The 13535-nt window shown below is 43.2% G+C and overlaps 1 protein-coding gene across 4 annotated transcripts in view; it reads right to left on the bottom strand.

The window, feature by feature from the left end:
* LRRC4C (leucine rich repeat containing 4C) overlaps positions 1-13535 on the bottom strand; it is an 862516-nt gene that overhangs the window by 224290 nt on the left and 624691 nt on the right. For 3 of the 4 annotated variants that reach the window (XM_060261966.1, XM_060261965.1, XM_060261964.1), the window contains one exon: positions 4758-4930. The exons of the other annotated variant lie outside the window; for it this stretch is intronic. The gene's annotated coding sequence lies outside the window, so the exon portion shown is untranslated. The remainder of the gene's footprint in view (positions 1-4757; positions 4931-13535) is intronic. 4 annotated transcript variants of the gene reach the window in all.

Raw genomic sequence — 13535 nt, 5'->3', positions numbered from 1 at the left:
ACTTCACATTTCTCCCAGTAGGCTTTGGCTTATATAAGGATTCAGCTACATACCGAGTGAATTCAAAGAGGTTAGCTTGCTTTCTGCAGCTTAGGAGATAAGCCACACAATTGTTCAGAGTTCAGAGTGTTAACTTTCATGTATAGAATGTGTGATGAGTACTTTAGCTCAATTAGCTAATTGAGTCTGTACTTCAGTGTTGCAGGGTCAGAGAAGAGACCATCACTTTTTCAAATGCCTGCTTAGTTCTTCTCACCACAATGGAACCTACACTCACTACAATGCTTGCATATGTTCCCAATATGACTTGAATTACAGCAGCAACAATAATCTTAATAAATCCATGACAAAAATATCAGAAAAGTCTTGGCTGTGATATTTGACCTAATAGCTTTGATTTTAACCAAAAAGAATGCTAAGTATATAAAAACATGTTTGCATATGTAAATGAAGTGAGGCAGTGGAGGGGGCGGGAGAGATCACTTCCTGTTAGGGTTGCCAATCCTCTGTTGGGGGCAGTGGATCCCCCAGTTTGGAGACCCTCCCCCTGCTTCAAGGTCATCAGAAAGTGGGGGAGGGGAATGTCTGCTGGGCACTCCATTATTCATTATGGAGTTCCCATAGGGTATAATTAAGAATTGATCTGTGGGGGCTGTTTTTTTAGATAAAGGCACCAAATATGCAGTATAGCATCCAATACCTCTCCTCAAAGCACTCTCCAAGTTTCAAAAAGAGTGGACCAGGGGGTCCAATTCTATGCTCCCCAAAAGAAGGTGCCTCTATCCTTCATTATTTCCAATGGAAGGAAGGCATTTCAAAGGAGCACAGTCCCTTTAAATGTGATGGCCAGAACTCACTTTGGAGTTCAATTATGCTTGTTACACCCTTGCTCCTGGCTTCACCCCCAAAGTCTCCTGGCTCCATGCCCAAAGTTCCCAGATATTTCTTGAATTGGACCTGGCAACCCTACTTCCTGTTCATGACATGAAAGACACTATTCTCCCAGTAGGAAAACTGAATGGGAAAGGAAGAACCTGGGTCCTTGTTTCCCTTCACTTTACCAAGTGAGCAGACAAGACTCTGTGGCAACACATATCACAGATATTATGCAGGGATATGAGAAAATGATGCATAAACCAAGTTTAGACTAGAATGGTTGACATACACAGTTATTTCATAGACTCAGAATCACACTGCAGCAAAGTACAATGATGAGTCCACATTTATGTAAGGAGTTACTTGCAGCTCAGACCAAGCTGATAGTAACTCTACCACTTCCCCAAGTTTCTGCAAAGGCATGGTGTTGTGCATTTAGATCTGGGCCCACCACATGGGCAAAGGCTTCGGATGCCTGTACTCTTTGCCAAACAAATGGAGGCCCCCTTCTTCTAATCTAATACATAGGGTTCCCAAGTCCAACCCCCAAAATATCTGGGGACTTTGGGGTGGAGCCAGGAGACTTTGGGGGTGGAGCCAGGAGACAATGGGGTGAAGCTAGGGGGAGGGGGTGGAAACGGCGAGCTGCCCCTGCGCAGCTGACACCTCTTCTCTGCTCGCTGTGGTTGCTCCTCCGAGATGGGCTCAGGCTGAGCCCATCTCGGAGGAGCAGCCACAGCGAGCGGAGAAGAGGCGGCAGCGGCACGGCAGCCTCTTCTTCGCTCGCCATGGCTGCTCCTCCGAGATGGGCTCAGCCTGAGCCCATCTCAGAGGAGCAGCCATGGCGAGCAGAGAAGAGACCGCCGCGCCACTGCCGCCTCGCCCGCTCCACCTCTGGGGTGGAAGCGGAGGGGGGGTGGAGGCGGGCCGGGGGCATGGCGAGCCGTAAGTCCGGGTCCTAGAAGGGCCCGGATTTGCGGCTCGCCATGCTCCTGGCCTGCCTCGCCCTCCCCTGCGCTGCTGCCGTCTCTTGGCTGCTCCTCTGAGATGGGCTCAGCCTGGGCTCATCTCGGAAAAGCAGCTGTGGTGGGAGGGGAGGGGGCAGCAGCGGCGCGGCATGGCTGCCTCGCTGGCTCCGGGATGCGGTGGCTGGCCATGCTCCCCGGCGCCGTTTCCACCCCCTCCCCCCGCTTCCATTTTTTGGGGGACCGGGGGAAGAGGGTGGAAATCCTGGGGTCCCCCGCCAGGGCGGGAGGGTTGGGAAGCCTACTAATACATATAGTTAAAGCAGTGATTAGACAGGGCAGAAGCAGTGTTCCCTTTAAGCTGAGTTAGTGTGAGCTAGCTTGCAGTTTTTTAACCTCCAGCTCACACATTTTTGTCTTAGCTCAGGACAAATGGCCCCAGAGCAAACTAATTTGAGCAGTAGCTCACAACGTTGATGCCAATAGCTCACAGAATTTTTGCTTACAAGACTTCACAGCTTAGAGCACGGGTGGCCAAACTGTGGCTTGGGAGCCACATGTGGCTCTTTCACATATATTGTGTGGCTCTTGAAGCCCCCACCACCCTGTTGGAGAAGGCACTTGCCTCTTAAATCTCTTCTCCAAACCAAGCCATCTGGCAGCTTGGAGAAGGCATTTTGAGTTCAAGTTGCTTTCTTTCCACCTATCACTCCCCTTCCTCCCTCCCTTCCCCCCTCTCTCTCTATCATTTCTCTCTCTCTCTCTCTCCTTCCTTCCTCAAACATGTGCTTCCTTCTTCAAACAGCAGCTCTCAAACATCTGACGTTCATGTCTTGTGGCTGTCGAATATCTGACACTTATTCTATGTTCTATGTGGCTCTTGCATTAAGCAAGTTTGGCCACCCCTGGCTTAGAGGGAACATTGGGCAGGAGGAGATTCTACAAATGTATCAGGGCACTTACAATCTTCTCATATAATCATGGCTACCTAAGTCAGAAAAATGGGCCACAATCCAGCACCTCCAAGGTAAGAACATAAGAACATAAGAGAAGCCATGTTGGATCAGGCCAATGGCCCATCCAGTCCAACACTCTGTGTCACACAGTGGCCAAAATTTTTATTTATATATATAACGTAGGGTCTTCTCTCCACATGCTCTTCACAGGAACAGCAGATATAGAGCTATGAAGAAGGGCAGGGCAGGGTAGGAAAATCAGGTCTCTTGATTTAGGGGGAGACCTCCCACTCCATCTTATGTTGCCTGTCTGCCGACTGAGTGCTGTCGGAAGGATTTTTAAAAATAAAATAACTGTTACTGCACATGCAGTGTCCGTCACTTCTCACATATACCTGGAAGTGATGTCATATTATCAGCATGATGATGTGGCAGTGCTTTGGGCAAAACTTCATGGTGTGTGGTCTAGTATTTTGGCAAGTACAAGAGACAGCCCCATCTGCTCAGTTCTGAGCAAAAACACAAGTTAGAAGCAAACAAATATTATTGTTAGTGATACAAAACAAGATGCTAGAGTTATGTCAGACCATATTGGCAGCACCTATGCAGTCCTCCCCCTCCTCTCTCTCTCTCTCTGTTGTCCATCTCTTACCGGGATTTCATTCATTTCAGCCAACCATGTTGCCTCTTCTCTGGCAAAAAGCCATCTAATGATCAAGGACATCTTCCTATCAGGGGAAGGGGCTTGGTTTCAGAAATATCTTTTTCAAGATGTCAAAACTGATTTGCAAATGGTGGCTCATTAAGACAAGTAATTGTTTTGTGATAACAGCAAATACTAAATGTGGGAGAGGCAGAATACCAGAGAAATAGATTCCTTGTCTGCATTCCACTGGGAATTCAGAAACTATTTTAAGCCACAAAGAAGCACCAGGTGATAAAATCATCGCCAACAGAAACATCAGCTCAGGAAGTTGGAATTATGTAGCACAGAGTGGTAAACTGCAGTCCAAGCTATGCTCACGGCCTGAGTTCAATCCCAGCAGAAGCTGGGTTCAGGTAGCCACCTCATGGTTGACTCAGCCTTCCATCCTTCCAAGGTTGGTAAAATGAGTATCCAGCTTGCTGGGGATAAAGTGTAGATGACTGGGGAAGGCAATGGCAAACCCGCCAGTAAAAAGTCTGCTATGAAAATGTGATGTGTCAGAAATGACTGGTGTTTACACAGGGGATTACCTTTCCTTTTAAAGATTTCTTATATTATTTAATCCATGATTTAAAGAGGTCCTATCTGAAGCTTTTGCTTATTTGGAAGGCAACAGTACTTGACAAAGACTTATGAAATATTCATGAAAATAAATCATAAAAAAGAGTTTCCTCTGAATTTGTTCTGGGTATATGACTTATCTCAGCCAGTGCCCACACAAGTGGGATGAATGTGCAAAAGTTTCAAGAGTATGAATGTCAGTCAATATTAACCCTTGTAGTGTTAAACTAATTACATTAAGAGTCTCATATTCAAATTGCTGATCACCCATGTAGCCAAATGGGGCTGATTTTATGATGAAGGACAGCAAAGTAATTACATTATCTTCATCTGCATGTGCTATGTTGGAAGTGCAGCTTTCTAGAATTGTAAGTGTTTTTTTCCTTTTCATTTCAACACATAAAATATCATAGGATAGAAACCTACACACACTTTCTTGGGAGTAAATTCCACTGAACTCAATAAGGCTTGCTTTCAAAGAAACATGCATATGATAAGACTCTGTGGCTGGCACTGACCATAGCTTATATGAATTTCTCTGGAATTCATGGCGAAAATCATCAAAACCAAAATCTCATGAGGAGATTCATTTGCAACTCCATAAAGAACATCCTAAGTCACTGCACTCCTTAAAAGACAATTGCAGATGGGATTATATAGAAGTAATTAGAGATGGGAGAGGGGGAAACCTACCAAAATACCTAGTCCATCTTCTGTCCTTCTTGCTTCCTGGCCAATAAATCAGGTGCTCTAGAGGTAAGGCTATTTAGTCAGGACAGATATGCAAGGGAATTCTTTCTTGGGGCTAGCAAAATTGGATCCAGCCCTCTTGTTACAAACAGGCAGTCTTCTTTCATAGTCTCAATCTGTTTAAAATTTGAAAATAAAATGTGTTTCAGTATCATGTATATAGTAATAATGCATTACTGCTACATTCAGAAAAGGAAACTATCATTGATCCTCAGAAATTATCCAAGCCAACACTGATTCTCAGGTAAAGCCAGAAGTCAAGAAGAAACCTTTAGTTAAACTTGTCATCCTATAGTCAGCTCTATGAGATGGAGTATACAGATAACTTGGGAGGGGCACAGATCACATGGTCTACCAAACAAATGATTTTTTATTTGAATCTGAGAAGTACAGTGTCCATGAACACTGTTGAAAGAATGGAGAGGAGAAATACAAATTATGTACTGGTCCTTGAAACAGAGTCACCAAGTCATGTAACACAGTTTTCCAATTACACTGGAGGTCCACAGACTTGTCAAGACATGTGGTTTGTTGCCATATGATATTTAGGTTAGGTCTGTGTAGTATGAGGAAGTGGGGGCAGGGGAAATCATTCTTTTGGGGTCCAATAGTGAATCTTGACAGCCCACTTAAAGAAAATCATATCGATGACCATTTATCAGGTCTTGCTGTTTTCAGGGAAGAGGACCTAACTGTTGATAAGCTTAACTTCTAGGTTTTGCATAGCAATTTTCCTCCTGTTTTTAGGGGTTCAAGAAAGTCAGTGGTTCTATAAGTACAAATAAAGGGAATACAGTTGATAGACGTGTACATGATAGGGTTTTCTATTTCCTTTTGTGAGCAGGAAATCTCTCACTCCCATTGTTCACTGCTGCTCAGCTTGTAATTGCATAACTGGAAGTGATGTCATGCATTTCTAGTATTACTCTAGTAGAGTTTTGGGGGGTTGCTAGAACATCATAGCATCCTGTTTTGCAACCAGAAATGACAATGTTGTGCAGTGCTAGCCTTGTACCAAAAGCAACATTTAACAACAACTGCACAGCTCTTTGCAGCAATCCAGGACAAACATGCACAAGAGACAGAAAATGCAAACATTTTATTGTAAAAAATGCTGTCACACTACCAGAATTTCTTTCTGCCTGCAAAGAGTGTTCTTTTTCCCCTCTTTATTTTACCAAAACAGTATTTGATCCATTTGCTTAGGTCCTGACTCCTGAGTAGCAATAACATGTGATAATGCAGCAAGAAAATAATGAAGCCCCACACATTGCTTGGTTTGAAACGAGGTATTTTACTTGGACATCAAAGTGAACTTGTCGACATAAGCCCAAAAATGACTAAGATAAAATCATCAGCCTTCTGACCATTTTTATTCATCCCCAAAACAAGCAGACAAGCCTCCTCTTATCTAATTCAAATGCTCCACCTCCTGCTTTCCTTCCAGTAATTTCTTGTAGTTTTCCACTGCTCTGTCCCTCTGCTTATCAGCAAGAAGCTCCTTCTCTGCGGGGCCCCTGTTATCTTGGATTCACACCCTTAGCCTGTCTGGTTTTAACAGTTTAGCAGAAGCTCCTCTGAGGGGCCTCTTAACAGTCACTCTAAATGTTGCATCAGACATTCTCTTTTGAAGGCACAACCATATTTTCAATTATTATTATTATTGTGGTATTCATTAATTATTCAGGGGTCCCTCTTCATTAACAGCGAAGATGATGATGATATTGGATTTATATCCCACCCACCCTATACTCTGAATCTCAGAGTCTCAGAGCGGTCACAATTTCCTTGACCTTCCCTTCCCACAACAGACACCCTGTGAGGTAAGTGGGGCTGAGAGAGCTCTTACAGCAGCTGCCCTTTCAAGGACAACTTCTATAAGAGCTATGGCTGACCCAAGGCCATTCCAGCAGCTGCAAATGGAGGAGTGGGGAATCAAACCTGGTTCTCTCAGATAAGAGTTCACACACGTAACCACTACACCAAACAGATGCAAAAATTAAAGACTTAAAGACTAACAAGATTCATGGCAAGGTATGAGCTTTCGTGAGTCACAGTTCACTTCTTCATATAGCTGAAGTAAGCAGTGACTCACAAAAGTTCATACCTTGCCGTGAATTTTATTAGTCTTTAGGTTGCTACTGGACTCTTGCTTTTTTCTACTGCTACAGATAGACTAACATGGCTACCCATCTTGATCTAACAACATGTGATGTGTTGCTCATGCTAAAAAAAAGATCAACAATAAGAACATCAAGATTTTATTACAAATCGACAATTAGGTTGCTTTTTCAGAGCAAGTGAAACGTGAAGGGCATTAAGAACACAAAGGTTAGAGGTTGTACCTGCAGTATTATGCCCTGCAATCAAATAACACTGAATAATTATATGCTATTAAGTAAAAAAAAAGGGGGGGCAGAGGGAGAGAATTGAGAACATTAGAACAAAATTTGAACATTCAAATGTCAACACTTGTAAATTCCAAAGATGCTTAAGATCAAAAGAGTATCTCCATATGTCAGAACATCTTTCTGTGTCATTATGCTTCAGCAGTCTAAGCAAAGTAATCAAAGTATTTATGCAATGAATTCAGTTATTTGTCCTTGCTGATATGTTTCCTTAAAATGATCTGCTAATTTCCAAATGTTACTCTACATTAGTAATGATTCAATAAAGCACCAGATTTTTTTTTTAAAAAAATGCAATTTATGGAGGCTACATTTAGTTTCTATACCACTTTTATTGTATGTAATTGGTCCTCACAAGGGATGGGTATGAATGGGGAAAATGGCGACTAATGGTTTGTTGAGTTCCACAAATCTCAAACTTTCATGAACTTTTCTATTTGCCGAACCAGTTTTTGGTTCATCCAGCTTGTTAGTTTAGGAGGTAGAAGAACAGCTCCTTTGCAAGTTAGAGATGCCAAACTCACAGGGAGTCTTCAACAGGTTCTCCTCTACCCGCCATCCCAGCTGGGAGAGGAGTTTAAAAAATTGTCTCATGGTGTGTTTGGGGGGGAGTCCCTCAAAGCCCCTCTTGAATCAGCCAGCAGTAAGCAATTCTTCTCCTCCTAACTTTCTCTCACTCAATGACTAACTCCTCTCTCTTCCTGCTGCAAAGTGAAAACAGCTGAGTCATGGTATGGTGTATATAGACAATCTGCTTCCACAGAGCTGCCAATCAAGCTAAGGACAATTACTATGAGTGTTTCTAGGACTCTCCACAAGTTCATCCCCAGCATTGCCTACTAAATGCTGCCTATGTATTTATTTAATATTGTTCGTTATATTGAGATTAGCACCCAATTGTTATTTTCGCTTAATATTTTTATATTGTTGTTTTATTATCTATTGTGAGCTGCCCTGAGACTGCTTTGGTGGGGAGGGTGGGATATAAATTGAATAAACCTAGGAATTGATTGAATCATCTCCCAGCTGTCTCACCGATGAACCATCCTAATGAACCACCCAAACCTCCACAAAAAAGTGGTGGTTTGTTGTTAGTTCAGGAAAAATGACCAAACTAAATGGGTCAAAATAAACCACAAACCTGCCTGGTTTGAGTAAAAATTCAGTTCATTTTGTGGTTTATGCTCGCCCTAGTCACCAGTGCTTTATACATGGGATAGTGGATTCTTTGCAGTTCTAGCCTTACAAGAAACTGAGGTATTGCTGGCATGGTTTCAGTACATTCAGTACTAGTTTCAGTACATGCTTCTTCCATGTGAATGAGACCTATCTCATTATCTGAGCAGCACAGGAAGGAGACATACTTTCACGATCTCTGTACCAAAAGAGCAAACAGGATGGAAAAAATGAGAACCAGGAAAAATATAACTGAGATACAAACTTTGAGGATAATTCAAATATTTTTCCGGTCCCCGGTGACAAGTACTTTGTTAGAATTATGTATGAGTCTCAGGGAGAAATTCATAGGCTGTCCCAGCTGAGATGAAAAGTGAAAGATACAAATATTTGATAAATTGCTCATTATTTCTCTCTTTTTTTAAAAACAACAACAACAACCAAATAGAGTATGTTGAAGCTCAGAGTTATGTTTTGGTTCAAGGAAATGAGATAAAGTCTATGCAATAGGCATGTGAACATGTTTAAACACTACCTATGCCTCAAACAAAACACTAATAGTACAATCCCACACAGACTTCATTCAGCCTATCTCATTAATTTCAACAGGTTTTAAATGAGGTTAGTCTGTATCAGATTGCACTGTAAATTGCAGAGCTCTGAACAAAGTAGCTGTCAACCTGCTACTGTCTACAGGTCTTCTGAGTATATAATCTAAAACCTGGAAATAGGTTCAGTGCCAAATGACATTCTATTAACAAGACACCAGAAATCTTTGCCCCTATAACAGGTAAGAAACACCATCTTAGGTGCGAGACCTGACAACTGACAGGAGACTGGGGTGGGAACATAGAGGAACAGGTGGCACCAATGGGGTGACATCACTTCCTGGGAAAAAAAATAAGTGATAACATGCCTCTCTAGAAAACTACAGAGTTTTCAGATTCCTAGAGATGTTGCTATTAGGTTTGTCTTATATCTAGGGGCAACACAAAACCTCAGTCTGAGGTTCTGGCTCAATCTTGAATAGGGATGCCAGGTTCCCCAGCAACCAGTTGGGGATGGAAGTGTAGGGTTACCAGCTCCAGGTTGGATGACACCTGGAGATTTGAGAATGGAGCCTGAGAAGGACAGGGATCTCAGTGGAGTACAATGCCACAGAGTCCACCCTACAAAGCAGCCATTTTCTCTGGGGGAACTGATCTCTGTAGTCTTGAAATGAGCTGCAATTTCAGATCCCTCCTGGAGGTCATCATCCCTAATCTTGAAATGTGCCTGTGACGGAAAGCTAGGGGTTAACCAGAAACTGAAGACGCACAGGACCTCCGTCAGGTGACCTGAGGGTGGGGGCAAAGTGCTCGGAGCTCTCAGGGAGGGAAAGTGGGTGAGAGGCAGAAGCTGCTGAGGCACTGATTCAGTCAGTTGGTCAGAGTTGGGGCCTGACAGAGACTGAGTGGGTCAGTTCGTGCCTGACCGAGGCTGAGAGGGCAGCTGATCCTGTGAAGGAGCTTGAGACAGTGGCGGGAAAGACTTCCAGAGGCTGCAAGCTCGACAAAACCAGCCAAGAGGGCTGTGTGTGAGGAACAAGAGTGAGTCAGTCAAGACCTGAACGGTCACAGACACCTATAGACAACTCTGAAGATCTAGTAAAGTGGTTGAGGGAGCGGATGTGGGTCTGAGACACCAGAAGGGCTGAGAGAGGGACTCCAGTCGAGGGGTGAGACTTGGCACATCATTCCCAAGAGGCCAGACCTTGGCTAGAGGTGGAGAGAGCAAGATATAGGGAAACTGTGAACTGTGTAACTGAGAAACTCAAAGGAAAGAAAAAGTTAATGAAAAGCCTGAAACAACTGAGCAACGTGTTAGCCTGTGTAAATATCTCCCATATCCCCAGTTTAAAGATTTTGTGTTATAATAAATCTGTGGTTTAAGTTAAAGTTCTCAAGAGCCTATATTTTGTGGGAAGAACAAACAAAGCTGCTGTGGTCCCATCAAATAAACAAGTAAAATACCCCGAAGAGACTGAAATAAAGAGATCCAGTGAGGCTGTGAGGCGGGCGCTGCTATAATTGGTGGCAGCGGTGGGATTCGAACCCACGCCCCCGAAGAGACTGGAGCCTCAATCCAGGAGACAGAGTACTGGTTTTGAAGCCCAGGAAGAAGAACAAGTTAGACGTGGCCTGGGAGGGACCTTATACGGCCCATAAGGTCTCCAACGTGAACTATGTAGTGAACTTAAGTGAAGATGGTGAACAATGTAAAGTGTTCCATGTAAACATGTTAAAACCTTATTTTGACAGGGGTAATTTGGTTTTAATTGCTAAGAAGGGAGTGGGTGCGGGAACTGAATTGTCGGGTTGGGGGGAAATATCCCAGGAAGATACCCTTAAGGAGGTTCAGTTCGCCCCTTCTCTTAATGGAGAACAAAGAGGCCAATTACAAACAATATTGGGAAGGTACAAAACAATTTTTTCAGATGTACCAGGGAAGACAAACCTAGCGTGTCACAAGATTGACACAGGGGATTCGAGGCCTGTAGCACTCCAACCATATAGAGTGACCGGCCTGAATGCCAAGTATGTACAGCAGGAGGTAGAAGAAATGTTGAAATTGGGTTTGATTGTACCATCAGAAAGTCCGTGGGCCTCACCTGTAGTCCTAGTACCCAAACTGGACAAAACCATGAGGTTTTGTGTGGACTACAGAAGACTGAATAAGATCACAGTACCGGATGTGTATCCAATGCCTCGCATAGATGAGTTGGTCGAGACAATTGGAGCTGCCAATTTTATTACCACCTTAGATTTGACAAAAGGTTATTGGCAGGTAGCTATGGATCCAAAAGATCAGCAGAAAACAGCTTTTGTAACCAAAGAGGGACTCTTTGAGTTTACTGTATTACCATTTGGGTTAAGGAACGCTCCCTCCACGTTCCAGAGAGTAATTGATAAGATGTTAGTGGGGCTGAAAGAATTTGCTCTTGCATATATTGACGATATTGCTATTTACAGTGCTACATGGAAGGAACATTTGCAGCATGTGACCATTGTGTTACAACGAGTGAAAGATGCGGGTCTCACCATCAAAGCATCTAAGTGTCAACTAGCCATGGCCGAGGTTAAGTATTTAGGGCATGTGCTAGGAGGAGGTAAGATCAAAGCAGATTGGGGAAAGTTGCAAGCCATACACGAGTGGCCCAGACCCAAAACCAAGAAACAAATTCGAGCATTTTTGGGCATAGTAGGATACTACAGGAGGTTTATACCTGAGTTTAGCACGATAGCAGCACCGCTATGTGAGTGCACCAAGAAGAAGAAGAACCCTGATCCAGTAAACTGGAATGCAGAGTGTCAAAAAGCTTATGAACATCTGAAAGTGGTTCTGACCACTGAACCAGTGTTGAGAACTCCAGAGTTTTCAAAGGAGTTTACCCTCTTTACTGACGCATCTAATGTTGGGGTAGGAGCAACATTAAGTCAGCAGGGAGAGGAAGGACAGTACCATCCAGTTCTGTATTTGAGTAGAAAGTTACTGGACCGAGAGCAACACCTCTCAGTAATTGAAAAAGAGTGTTTAGCGATTGTGTAGACAATAGGTAAGTCGAAACCATACCTATGGGGAAGGAAGTTTACACTGTGTACAGATCATTCTCCCCTGAAATGGTTGAACCAAGTAAAAGATACGAACAGCAAACTGATACGATGGAGTTTACAGCTCCAAGATTACAACTTTGACATAAAGCATATCCCTGGGAAGCGAAATGTTATTGCAGATGCACTGTCAAGAAGAATGTAAATTTTGAAAAGTCTGTTTGTATAGCAATGTTATAGAAGATATTAGTCTGATGAAGAATGTATATAATTTTGAAGTTGGGGTTATAACAAAAGTGTGAAGTTATAACATAGTGTAACCCAAGCAAGTGTGCCCATGTCCCATTGCTCAGCAAAAGGCTGAGACCTTTCGCCTTGCGCAATGTCTCAGAAGGGGGAGGGACACCAAGTGAACATTAATAAACACCAAGTGAACATTATCAATGTGTTCAGGGGTCATTTTTTAGAAAAATAGATGTGGAGCTCACTAGTGTAACTCATTAGCATATGCCGTCCCCCATCCAAAAGCAACCCAATTCAAGAAAGGAGAGCCCTGGATAAGCAAGGCCTGCTTGGGCTGGCTCCAAATCCAAATCCAAATACCTTTATTGGCATAGAAATAAAAAGTACAGCATAGCAAATTTACATGGAGTTTCACCTATAAAAACCAATCAAACATCAAGAAGGGGAGTTAGTCTTTTGCTTCCTGATTGTTAACTCCTGATTGTTATGGCAGCCAAAAGGTACTTTGCAACCAGGCTTGTGATATGGGAACATTGGTCAGATAGTAGAAAAAAAACTAACTTCGCTTCAGGTAATCCATAAAAATTGGACAGAATAGGTTTGATTTTGCAGTCCCGCACTTCCCCATAAAAATCGCAATAAAGTAAGACATGAGCGACCGTTTCAAGGTGCTTCCATTACATGGCCAGACTCTATCCTGATAAGGCATATTGGCAAACCTCCCAGACAATACTGCTGAGGGTAGAACATTGAGTCTTGCTAACATAAAAGAGCGGTGTAACTGGGGTGAAGTAATCTGGGAAAGGTAGGCAGCAGGCAGCCCGTGATCTGGGAAGATACCAAATGCTAAAGGGGAACAAGTTTTATGTCCAGAAGAACAAAAGGACTGTTTCTCAATATCTAAGATTCTCTGTTTCAGGGTTCTGAATGCCTGCATTTCACTAGGCATAGCCAAAACTTTATAGTTAGTAGCCATGCCCTGGTCTCAATCAAATGGTTTCCAGTCTCTAGGCACATTGCAGCATAGCTGATACAGTTGGGAACCCCTAAAATACGGCATAAAAATGCTGCCTGAATTTGCTCAAGTTGGAAATTGAGGGTGCAAAGCCAAATGGGGACCCCTTTTATAACAACTGAGAAACTGTTTTAGCATTAAAAACATGAATGGCTGCTGGGACAAACAGGTTGCCGTTCTTGTAAAAAAAAAGCTAACCACCACAGACGAACTAAAGATCCAGCCAGTCCAAGAAGGCCTTGCTTGCCTGGGGCTCTCCCAACAGTCAAAAGGCCAGCAAGCCACCCTA

Source organism: Heteronotia binoei, chromosome 21 (genome assembly GCF_032191835.1).
Source record: "Heteronotia binoei isolate CCM8104 ecotype False Entrance Well chromosome 21, APGP_CSIRO_Hbin_v1, whole genome shotgun sequence".
NCBI lineage: Eukaryota > Metazoa > Chordata > Lepidosauria > Squamata > Gekkonidae > Heteronotia > Heteronotia binoei.
This window is presented reverse-complemented; position numbering and strand designations above follow the sequence as displayed.